A 12,472-nucleotide genomic window follows, 5' to 3' on the forward strand; every position below is an offset into this window, starting at 1 on the left:
TAAAGTATTAATGTTAAACATTAAAGTGTGACATCTCTTTATGTTTACATCTGAATGTGTAGCTCATTTAATTTTCAGTAGCATATTTGGTATATTTGATATTTATGTAGTTTGGGATTTAGTATAGAACTTACATTTATTATACAGTAGCCAAAATGTGGTGGGTTGGCATATTCAAATGAAGGCTACTTTCAGAGACCCAGTAGTGGTAAAGCCCAGGAATAAGGAGGAGTCTTTTGAAATTTTTTCATTAGAACCTGTAACTGTCTTCATCTCTCTCTTTTTGTTTAAATTCTGTCTCTCTTTCATATTCTTATTTCCCTCCCATTGTTAACTATTTTACCACTCATTTCCTCTTAATACTATTTCAGTAATCATAAATCCTTGAAACTGTTTCATTAATCTGTCATATTTACTTCCCTCTATCTTCCATCCTAGCATGCTAATCTGTCTTCTTCATAAGCTTATCTATACCCAAGTAGTCTTACTGAATTGTCAACCTGGTCAAATAAAAATTATTAGTCTTATCTTGATTGAAATTCCACTGTTTTTTATTGTCTATGCAAAGTAAAAAATTTCAACTGTGCATATAAATGCTAGTGTCTTGGTATCCTATCTGTGTTGGATTAATGGATGGATGGATGGATGGATGGATAAATTGAGTATCTTATGAAAATAGATTCTAGGGGTTCTATTTCACATTCTGCCTCTCTGAGATTTTCTGTCTAAATAGACTTGCTATGTAAATTTTTAAAAAGTTTCCTAGGTGGTTCTGAAATGAGGTTTAAGATAAACTCCTAAGATGGAACTTTCTCACTGATTATATGATACATATTTTTTGTCTTTGAAATGAGATTACATCTTAAATTGTTCCTGTCTAATATTGAAGTTGCTTATCTGAGAAGGATGTGTTTGTTGTGGGCATCTGAGGACCAACCTGAGACTACTTGAAAGTCTTCATTTATTTATTTAGTTAGTTAGTTAGTTCTGTTTCATTCATTTATTTTTGGATCGTAACAATAGCTTTTTTTTTTTTTTTTTTAAAGATTTATTCATTTTATTACAGTCAGATATACACAGAGGAGAGACAGAGAGGAAGATCTTCCGTCCGATGATTCACTCCCCAAGTGAGCCGCAACGGGCCGGTGCGCGCCGATCCGAAGCCGGGAACCTGGAACCTCTTCCGGGTCTCCCACGCGGGTGCAGGGTCCCAATGCATTGGGCCGTCCTCGACTGCTTTCCCAGGCCACAAGCAGGGAGCTGGATGGGAAGTGGAGCTGCCGGGATTAGAACCGGCGCCCATATGGGATCCCGGGGCTTTCAAGGCGAGGACTTTAGCCGCTAGGCCACGCCGCCGGGCCCAACAATAGCTTTAATTCAGGCTGCACCTGGGAGTTGACATCTCATGGGGAAAATGATTTTTGCTGTCTCTTTCTGCATGGTTCACTTTGTTTTTTTATCTTACACTGAAGAGATAACTTTTGTAATGTAGATTTATAAAGGAATACTCTATTAGACTTAACTTTTTTAAAAAAGATTTATTTTAAGGGCAGGGTAGAAGGAAAGAGAATGCCTTCTGTCCTCTAGTTCACTCCCTAAATGGCTTCACCAGCTGAGGCTGGGCCAGGCCAAAAGCCAGGAGCACAGAACTCTTCTTGGGTCTCCCACATGGGTGCAGGGCCCGTCACTTAGACCATCTTCGCCTGAATCATAAGGATGTGAGACACACATTTTTTTTCCTCTCTTCACTGTGTCTCCACATTTCCCTGATTACTGTGTTGATATGCTGAGGAACACATTGTATCTGTATACTCAGTGTTTGATAATCCAAACTTTATTCCTAAGGAAATGACTTCGCCTAAATTTGAAAAAGTTGTTTAATTTTTCACTACCTTTATAATTTAATATCTCAAAATTTGAGTATCTTAGAATTCTAGAAAAAGAGGGACTTTGAGATGAGTGGAATGAATGAGTGGAATGAATGAATTGGTATCTAGTATTTGTAAAAAGATTTACTTATTTTTATTGTAAAATCAGATTTATAGAGAGGAGAGACAGAGAAAGATCTTCCATCTGCTGGTTCACTCCATAAGTGGCTGCAACGGCCAGAGCTGAGCTGATCCGAAGCCAGGAGCCAGCAGTTTCTTCCAGGTCTCTCATGCTGGACCTGGGTCCCAGGGCTTTGGGCCATCTTCTTCTCCTTTCCCAGACCACAAATAGGAACTGGAAGGAAGGTGGAGATTCCAAGACACAAACCAGCACCCATATGGGATCCCAGTGTATGTAGAGGACATTTAGCCAATCTTTAGCCGGACTTTATATCTAGTTTTAACTTCAGTTGGTTCTAGATAGCAGGACTCTGTCTTTTTTTTTTTTCCTAAATGAATAGTCACTCATCTGTCACTCCCTTAAACCTATACAGATTAGTGGACTGCCTCATCAGCCAAGTTGAGTTTAGGAAAATCGTAGGTTGGATTCCCTCTCTGTATTATATTATGTTAGACAAGAAAAATTCACACAGTTGGAATTTATGGATTTATTTATTTTATTTATTTTTTAATTGGAAAGTCAGATATACAGAGAGGAAGATTTTTCGTTCGTTGATTCACTCCCCAAGTAGCTACAATGGCCAGAGCTGAGCTGATCCAAAGCCAGGAGCCAAGAGCCCCTTCCAGGTCTCCCACAGGTACAGGGTCCCAAGGCTTTGGACCATCTTCGACTGCTTTCCCAGGCCACAAGCAGGGAGCTGTATGGGAGGCAGGGCCACCAGGATTAGAACCAGTTCCCATCTGGGATCCCGGCACGTGCATAGCGAGGACTTTAGCTGCTAGGCTACCAAGCCGGGTCCACCTCATGATGTTTTTAACAGGGCATAAGTCAGTTTCAGAGAAGTCCAGCTAATCACTTTTGTTTTTTTTTTATGAATGGTGATTTTGGTTCATCAAAAACTGAAGATCACTGAAATTTGTTCTTTTGTTCTTTTTGTTAGCTGTAATGTTGTAGAGATTGCATTTTGCCTGGCTTGCGCTGGTGTAGCTTCCAGGACCTGGGGACTCACACTGGGGGTAGAGTAGCAGACCTGGAGAATCTTGCACATACTTGGGTCCCAGGTAGACAGGCAAAGGGAAGCAGGCTGGCATGCTGGTGTCATGTGCTGGTAGACCGGGCTTGGGACTCATGAACATGCTTTGGTTTTAGGGCAAGTGGATTTCAGGGCACATGGACAAGTAGGGCCCCAGGCTGGTACTCTGGCATGGACTAGGGCTTTAATGCATGTGCTTGGGTTCCACGCAGGTGAAGGGGTAGAGTCTCAGGACAGCACGTGTGCCAAACACTTGGGTCCCAGGTAAGTGAGCAGGGGTCTGGGTCAGCAATCTACCCTGCTGGATATTGCAGATCCACCACTAGCCACCCGCTACTGGTACACACTGAAGTTAAGGCTGGGGGGCCTACCTGGCAGGGCTAGATTGCAGTACCCACCAGTGAGTGTCAGAACAGGGAACAGGTAACATTAGGCTGGCCTGTGACACTAATCAGCACAGAAAAGAACTCGGTTTAGGGGCAGATTCTGTGGGGGATATGTGGCTCACCCCTGTGGGTCTGCAGTATCCACTGGTTTGCTCGAGAGCTCTGGGGTGGTGACGGTTGAGCTAGGCATGACTATGGAACTCACTGACACTGATGTGTACCAGGTTGGGATCAGGCCGGGCTGGTCCAGACTGCAACACCTGTAGGTGCACCCAAGAACTGAGTATGGAGTAGACTGGGCTGCAACATTCACAAGCATACACTAAGGCTGAGATGGGTGCCAGACTATGCCAGTTCTAGCACCCAATGGCACACCTGAGAACTGAGTCTGAAAGTGCTTCTGATGGGAGAACTTGGAAAACTGCACTGGTGGGCTATAGCTCCTGCTGATGAGCACATGAGTAAGTTCTAGTGGTTGGTCATGCTGGTAATGCTGCTCCCCCTCTCAACAAGTATGTGGGCTAGTTCGGGTGTGTGTGTGTGTGTGTACATACGTACACACATACTGATCAGGGTCAGGCCAAACTATAGCACACTGATGTGTGCAGGCAGGAGCAAGGATGGGGTATGGGCCATGCTGGGCTAGGCCGTAACACCTATTGGATTGCATGAAAGCCAGGGATGGGGGTAGACTGGGCAGGGCTAGGCTACAGAACTCATCAGCAAGAGTTGGGACTGGGGTGGGCTGGGCTAGTCCAGGCTGTAGCATCCAGTGGCAAAGTTTAAGCCAGGTGATGGGCTATGATAGGCTGGGTGAGAACAATCTCCAGAATGCACAAAATCTGTATCTGTGAGCAGGCCTGGTTGGGGAGTTAAAGGGACACCCCTGCTGAACTGCAGTTCCCCACTGGTGAGTGCAAGAACCAGAATGATTGTAGCAAACTAGGCTGGACATGGCTACAACATCCTTCAGCATGGGTGTGGATTGGGTCTGGGGTAGGCCAGAATGGCTGGGATGTAGCACCCAAAGTTTAAGAGCCAGAATGAGTGTGGGTGGGTCGGGCAAGGCCACTGTAATTGCCAGGACAGGAGGTAGGCAAAGTTGGTAGGGCCAAAACCCCACCATTATGTGCAAGATCTGCCACTGGGATAAGACCTCATAGCGAAACTTGAGGAACTCCTCTGTCAGGATGCAGTCCCTGCAGGTGAACTTAAGAACCAAGGCTGAGAGCAGACCAGGGTCTGTTACAGTACCTGCCAGCCAATGTGTGAGTCAGGTCTAGGGGCAGGCCAGAGTGAGCCAGTTCATCGTGTCCACTGGCAGATTCGAGAACCAGGACAGGGTGCAGGACAGGACAGGTTGGGCCTCAATAACAGCCAGTTCACATTAGGGCTCAGACTGGGCTGCAGCACCCACCAGGGAAGGCTTAGGTGAGGTGGACCATGACAGACTGAGATGCAGTGCCCAAGCTCACATAACACAGGTGGGGGATGAGACCAGTAAGGAGGCTGTGGGGCTCCCGTGCTGGGCCACTGCTCCCACTAGTGAGTGTGAGAACTGGAATCAGGGATAGACCAGGCTGAGCCAGGACTAGAAATAGAAAGCCCATTGGTGTCTGCATGAGCCGTAGTAAGTGCAAGCTGGTTGGGTTTTGCCACAGCATCAACTGGCAAATTCCAGGACAGGCCAAGGCCTGTCAAACTAGAGTTGAAGTACCTCCTGAAATGCAAAATCTGGGGCCTTGAGTGGACCTAATAGAGAAATTGTGGACATCATTCTGATGGGCTGCAGCTCCCACTGGTGAGCATGAGAACCATGGGTTGGGGATAGACCTGGCTGTACAGGTGGTAGCACCCACCACATAAATGTGGGCTGGATAGTGGGGTTAGTCAGGCTGAGCTAGACTGCAGCACCCTTTGATTTATGTGAAAACCAAATGGCATGTGGGAGAGCCAAATGTGATGCAGGATGGACTGGACTAGTCTGCTTTACATACCAGCATGCTCAGGAGCAGGGGCTAGGGCCAGGCTTGTTAGTGATTATTGGGGGTTGCTCTGATTAGGCTGCAGTTTCCACTGGTGTGCATGAGGATCAAGTGTGTAGTGGGCAGGGATGGGCTGGACCACAGCATCCATTGGTTTGTGTATAAGATGGGGCTAGGGATAGAACTCACAAGGTGACTGTACAATGATCAGTATGTGTGTACACTGATGTGGGTTATGGACTAAGTTGGACCTCACACTGGCTGGCACACACAGGAGTCAGGTCACTTCTGACAAGGTTTGGGAACCCCTTCAACAGGACCACTGGACTCAGGACTTCAACCACAGTGAAAATCACAGGATCTGTGGTCTGACTATGGGGCGCATGTGGTTTCTGAAGCCTGTGCCATGGGCAGCATGCCCAGATGCGCATGACAGATCATTGAGGCCTGCAGAGAACATCTAGTACCACGGAGGGCAGACAAATTTGGCAACTCTCCAGGCCAAGCATTGTCAGCAAGTATTTGGATGAGTGGAGACTCTAGGGTGGACTATGTCTACCAATGGACCTTGGAAGGATTTCCTCAATGTTGGAGCAACGAAATCAACAGCATTTCAGAACTGTCAAAAACACTTGAGCGATACCCTCAGAACACACTCCACATTGGGGATCTTAGATGACATCGGGTTGTGTTCCTCGCAACCCCGAGTACCAGCAGTTAGACTGCTGGTAGTGGCCTCTCCCCTTTTCTCTCCCATTACACCAGATAATGAAAGAAATAAAAAATTGGAAGCAATTGTCTAATCCACTTTCACCCATTCCTTGACCCTCTCTACCCTAATCAGTGTTCCACATTCTTCTCAACTGTGTAAACATCAAAAATATTTTTTTAAAGTTTTATGTATTTTTTATTGGAGAGTCAGATTTACAGAGAGAACAAGAAACAAAGATCTTCCATCCACTGGTTCACTCCCCAAGTGTTCACAACAGCTGGAGCTAAGCCAATCCAAAGCCAGGAGCCAAGAGCTTCTTCCCAGTCTCCCACACGAGTACAGGTTCCAAGGCTTTGTTTCATCTTCAACTGCTTTCCCAGGCCACAGGAAGGAGCTGGATGGGAAATGGGGCAGCCGGAATATGAACCAATGCCCGTGTGGGATCCCACCACATGCAAGGTGCAGACTTTAGCCACTATGCTACCATGTTGGGCCCCAAAATAATTTTTTAATTATTAACAATAAATGTTTATAACTGAAGCCAGGAAGAATGTATAAGCTCATTTTATTATGGTGCTGATGAAATAGTAACAGTCCATCTTTGCAATCTCATAAGAATACAGGAAGTTCTTGATAATGGGTTTGATGTGGATATTTATTAGAACCAAGTAATCAGAACACACAGACACATACCACCTACTTCAGTGTTACAGCATAGCAACTTTTCAGAGGGACCATCTTAAACTGTACTAGATAGCTGAGTGAGTAACATCCAGTGTTTAAGGACTGGGCAAGGAAAGAATGGTTGAAGTAATAAACAGCACACTTTTAAGCACATGATGTGATATTAAAAATAAAGGATGCAAAAAAGTAGGGGAGATAGGGAGGGAAATTCAGCATTTTCTAGAAGCATTTGGCAACATTCAATACGTGTGGAGGCTTTGCTAGGGGCCATCTACTCTTTCCAGCTTCTCGGAATGTTTACAGGCATTGCAAATGTTGATTAGAATAGCAGTAGAAGAGATGGATGATCTGACATGACCACCATCATGTGCATTTTTGAAGTGAAAATATTGCTGAAAGCAGTGAAGTTAGAATTCCTGAGTTCCATGCTCCGAAAAGAGCCGGTTCACTGCAGCTCAGCATAAACTGCTTAAGAAAGTGGCAGATCTCAAACCAGTGGACATCCCTCTGCTCCTTGCACTGGTCATGGGAAATGACCAAGAATGTGGTTCTGTCAAACAGCAGGACCTCATTGGCCTTAATAATTTGGGCATAATTATTCAGGTTCATCTCCAGCTGCTGAATGTTGGGAATGAGCCAATGGATGTTGCTGGACCAGGCCATGTAGAGTGTCTCATCCCAGCTGAATGTTCAGAAGCAAGTGCACTCCAACAGGGGAGACAAATGCCTTAGGTCTTCTCTCACTCTTTGACAGTCAGGTCATGCTGGTCCTCCTGCACCATCTTGTGCACCTGGCAGAGGATATTAGCATCAGGAGAGTTCTGGAGGATGACCTCCAAAAAGACTGGTACATCTATATTGTGGGGTGTTTTTTTAAAGATTAATTTATTGGAAAGGCAGATAAGATATGTAGAGGAAGAGAGACAGAAAAATCATCTGTCTGCTGCTTTACTCCCCAAGTGTCTACAGTTGCCAGAGCTGAACTGATCCAAAGCCAGGAGCTTCTTTTGGGTCTCCCACACGGGTGTAGGGTCCAAGGCTTTGGTCCATCCTCTACTGCCTTCCCAGGCCACAGGCAGGGAGCTGAATGGCAGGTGGAATAGCCGGGACACAAACCAGCCCCTGTATAGAGTCCTGGCGTGTGCAAGGTGAGGATTTGGTTATTGAGCTATTGCACTAGGCCCTATATCATATTTTATACCAAGTTTCTGTTATTCTTTATGTAAATAGTAGTTGTTTTTAATTTTAAATTGCTAGTGTCGATTCATGGTCTGTAGAAAAGCAACTGACACTACTTCATCACAGATGAGATTTTCTTTATTGGCCAGAGCTTTGGAATTTTGTACATAGTCTTGTAATGTGCAAGCAAAAAGTTTCATTTCTTTCTTTTCTGTGTATTTTTTTCTTTTCATGTTTTGTCTTATTGAATTTTCTGGTGCTTCTAAGGCAATGTGTCATAGAATAGTGATATTGGCCGTCTTTCCCTTGATTCCTGTGCTCATCAGGACAGCCTCTAGTTTATTACTGTTGTGATGCTCGATATAGGTTTTTTTCTAGAAGTGCTTGAGAAAACTGTTCCCAATTGACTGAAACTTTTTTTATTAAAAAGGTCATTAGATTTGTTAAATGCTTTTCCTGCCTACTGATGTTTTCATGTGATTTTTCATTTTTTAGCCTGGTGATGGATTAATTGATTTTCAATTTGTTAAATGAGTTTTATATCCCTGGAAAAAGTTCAGTATGGTCTTATTGCATAATTCATCTTAAAATTCAGCTTGCTAACGGTTTGTCTAGAAGTTTTTCATCTGGTTATGAGAGTCATTGATTTGTATTGATCCTGTGTTATAATGTCTGTGCTTTTGATATTAGGGTAATTCTGGCATCAGAATGAGTGAAAAAGTGCTTGCAGGTCTTTTGTTCACTGGCAGCAGTTAGAGTTTATTATTATTTGTCCCTTAAAAGATGAGTACAGAGCCTGGCCCAATAGCCTAGTGGCTAAACTCCTCACTTTGCATGTGAAAAGATCCCATATGGATGCTGGTTCATGTCCTAGCTGCTGCTTCCGATCCAGCACCCTGCTTGTGGCCTAGGAAAGCAGTGGAGGATGGCCCAAGCCTTGGGACCCTGCACCCCCCTTGTGGGAGACCTGAAAGAGGCTCCTGGCTCTTGGCTTCAGATCAGTTTAGCTCCAGCCATTGCAGCCACTTGGGAAGTGAAGCAGGAGATGAAAGATCTCTCTGTCCTCTACTCTGCCTTTCAAATAAATAAATTTTTTCTTCCAAAATTTGTTTCCTCCTGGATTAAAGCTGCTTTTTCATCGTCCCCCTCCCCCCCCTTTTTTTTAATCTTTGGTGTTTAGTCTTTGATGTTTGAATATGATATGCCTATATGTAGTTTTTTCTTTCTTTACCTTTTGCTTTTTTTTTTTTTTTAACAGACTTTACCCTGCTTGATGTTTCTGAGCTTACTGGCTCTGTGATTTGCTTTCTCGCACTTTTGTTGCTGTGAATATTGCTTCTGTTCTTTTCTGTTTCTGATATTCCCATTATGCATGTTTATGCCTTTTGCAGTTGTCTGTTGTTGGATATTCTTCTGTTTTTAACCCCAAAATCCTTTCTTTGCTTTTCTTTTTTAAGATTTCCTGTTGTCGTAATCTCAAGCTTAGTGATGCTTGTCTAAGCTGTGTCCTGTCTAATGAGTTCATCAGAAGAGTTTTTCAGTTATACTAATTTTAATTACTGTCACTTCATTAAATTTTCTTCTTTTTTTTTTTTTTTAAAGATTTATTCACTTTATTACAGCCAGATATACAGAGAGGAGGAGAGACAGAGAGGAAGATCTTCCATCCGATGTTTCACTCCCCAAGTGAGCCGCAACGGGCCGGTGCGCGCCGATCCAATGCCAGGAACCTAGATTCTCTTCTGGGTCTCCCACATGGGTGCAGGGTCCCAAAGGTTTGGGCTGTCCTCAACTGCTTTCCCAGGCCACAAGCAGGGAGCTGGATGGGAAGTGGAGCTGCCGGGATTAGAGCCGGCGCCCATATGGGATCCCGGGGCATTCCAGGCGAGGACTTTAGCCGCTAGGCCACGCTTCCGGGCCCACTTCATTAAATTTTTTAGAATTCCCATAGTTTTGCTTTAATTGCTCTATCTGTTGACATGTTTGCTTTTTTGGTGGAAGCTTTAGTATTTTATAGTTTTAAGAACCTTGTTGGCAAAAATATAACTTTTATGTTACCTCTAATTCTGTTTTTGGTGTTTAGTTTTTATTTTTTTATTCATTAATTACATTGTATTATGTGACATAGTTTCATGTGTTTAGTTTTGTCATAATGTTTTGTCTCGTGCTTTTTTCCTTGAAAAGCAGTGAGGAATTACATTGGCAGACAGTAAATGATGCAGTAGTGAGGTGTGTGTAGGGAGGAGGGCCTTTCTATTGTCTTTGGTTGAGCCTGTCTGTAGTGAGGCAGTGTCTCGAAACATTGAACTTCGCCAGTGATTCACAGTCCTCTTCCTCTCTCACCCCCAGGGAAGACTAAAGGCATTGGGAGTTCAGTTTTCTTCCAGGTAAGGTAGGCTCTGATAAAAGTGTTTGTCTGGAGAGCTGGCTTTATTTAAAACAGAGGATCTCTAACATAGTTCAAAATACCTACCTTTCATTTCTTCCTGCTAGGAACACCGTGTAATTTTTTCCTTTCAGTATTAACTGTGAGGATCTGATTAGATTTTTCTGAAAGTAAAACTCAAAACTGAGAGGGCTACCTATGATTTTTGTCTCAGACATGTCTACTTAAAACACCAGCAGTTTGTTCATTGCCGTTTGTTTTCCCAGCACTCTTTTCCCCATTGGATCATAAGTCTCTGCTCATGGATTTCTGCTCTTTTTGCTTGTGACTCTCTGTGCTCACCTGTCTCTGTCCAGGTCAGAGGTAGTGGTTTACTGAGTGACCTCAATCTTCTAATTGAGCTGAGACCTTTTAATTTTTCAACTTACTCAGATTTTTACATATTGGTAAGCTAGAGCACCAACTTCTAAGGTCTCTGCTTACTGACTGGAAATGATAAGTTCCACAAAACAATTCTAATAACAATTTAATTTTCACTTGTTTTTCAGTAACTGACTTAATTTTTTATGTTACATATTTTCTAAGATCAATACATAGTAATGACAGATTTCTGCTAATTGAAATGAGGTTTCTAATTTTTGGAGGGACTATAATAATTTTATTTATGAAAACACTTATTGTTAAGAGAATTTTTATGACTATATCCTAAGTATCTTTTTTTTTTTTTTTAAGATTTATTTTTGTTACAAAGTCAGATATATAAAGAGGAGGAGAAATAGAGAGGAAGTAGAGCTGCCGGGATTAGAACCAGCGACCATATGAGATCCCGGCGAGGACCTTAGCCACTAGGCCACGCCACCGGGCCCCCTAAGTATCTTTTGTAGTAATAAATATTTACTTTTTGATAGAATGGACTTCATTAAATTTTAGAAAATCCATTAAGAGCTAAATGTAACATTTTGGTTTTTAAAAAGTGTTGATTAGTAGTTCATTTCCATCTGAAGGGCAGACAGAAATTTTCTGTCAGCTGATTTTTTTTCCCAAATGCCCACAACAGCTTAAGTTGGACTGGAACTGAGCCAGTGCTCCCACGTGAATGGCAGGGGCCCACATACCTGAGTCATCATCCACTGCCTCCCAGACTGCACAGAAGCAGGGAGCTGGAATCAGGAGTGGAATTGTCACTCCAAACAGGTTCTGTGACATGGGGATGTAGGCTTCTCAAGTGGTGACCTAAATTAAGCACCCACTGTTGGCCTGCCACTTAATTTTACTTTTCAATTTTTCTTTTCATTTTAATGAAAGCAAAGTAATCTAAGTAGACTTTATGTTATGTTCTGAAACATAAAGTTTTAGGACATTAGTTTAAAAATTAGAGAATATTTTATTGCAGTTTATTTTAATCAGTAGTAGTTGGCCCACAGTGTATATATAACCTCAGTTCAGTTTTTGTTTTTGTTTGTTTGTTTTAAGATTCATTTATTTTGGGCCTGGGGCAATAGTGTAGCTTAGTGGTTAAAGTCCTCGCCTTCAGTGTGCCAGGATCCCGTAAGGGCACCGGTTCTAATCCCAGCAGCTCCACTTCCCATCCAGCTCCCTGCCTGTGGCCTGGGAAAGAAGTCGAGGACTGTCCAGAGCATGGAACCCTGCACCTGTGTGGGAGACCTGGAAAGAAGTTCCTGGTTCCTGGCTTCGAATCAGTGCAGTACCGGCCGTTGTGGCCACTTGGGGAGTGAATCATCACATGGAAGATCTTCTCTGTCTCTCCTCCTCTCTGTACACCCATCTTTCCAATAAAAATAAATAAATCTTTAAAAAACTTATTTATTTTTATTGGAAAGGCAGAGTTACAGAGAGGAAAGACAGAGATCTTCCATCCACTGGTACACTCCCCAAATCGCCACAATGGCTGGAGCTAGGCCAGTGTGAAGCCAGTGCCAGGAGCTTCTTCCAGGCCCCCACATAGGTACAGGGCTTCAAGAACTTGGGATATCCTCTGTTGCTTTCCCGGACCGTAGCAGGGAGCTGGATGGAAATTTGGGCAGCCAGGACATGAAC

The 12,472-nt window shown here is 43.5% G+C and overlaps 1 protein-coding gene and 1 pseudogene across 3 annotated transcripts in view; one reads left to right on the forward strand and one right to left on the reverse strand.

The window, feature by feature from the left end:
* The window catches only part of EPC2 (enhancer of polycomb homolog 2), a 104,811-nt gene that overhangs the window by 40,743 nt on the left and 51,596 nt on the right, over positions 1-12,472 (forward strand). The gene's annotated exons all lie outside the window — the stretch shown is intronic.
* Positions 7,110-9,402, reverse strand: LOC105942287 (ras-related GTP-binding protein A-like; annotated as a pseudogene).

Source organism: Ochotona princeps, chromosome 5 (assembly GCF_030435755.1).
Source record: "Ochotona princeps isolate mOchPri1 chromosome 5, mOchPri1.hap1, whole genome shotgun sequence".
In the NCBI taxonomy this organism is placed as follows: domain Eukaryota; kingdom Metazoa; phylum Chordata; class Mammalia; order Lagomorpha; family Ochotonidae; genus Ochotona; species Ochotona princeps.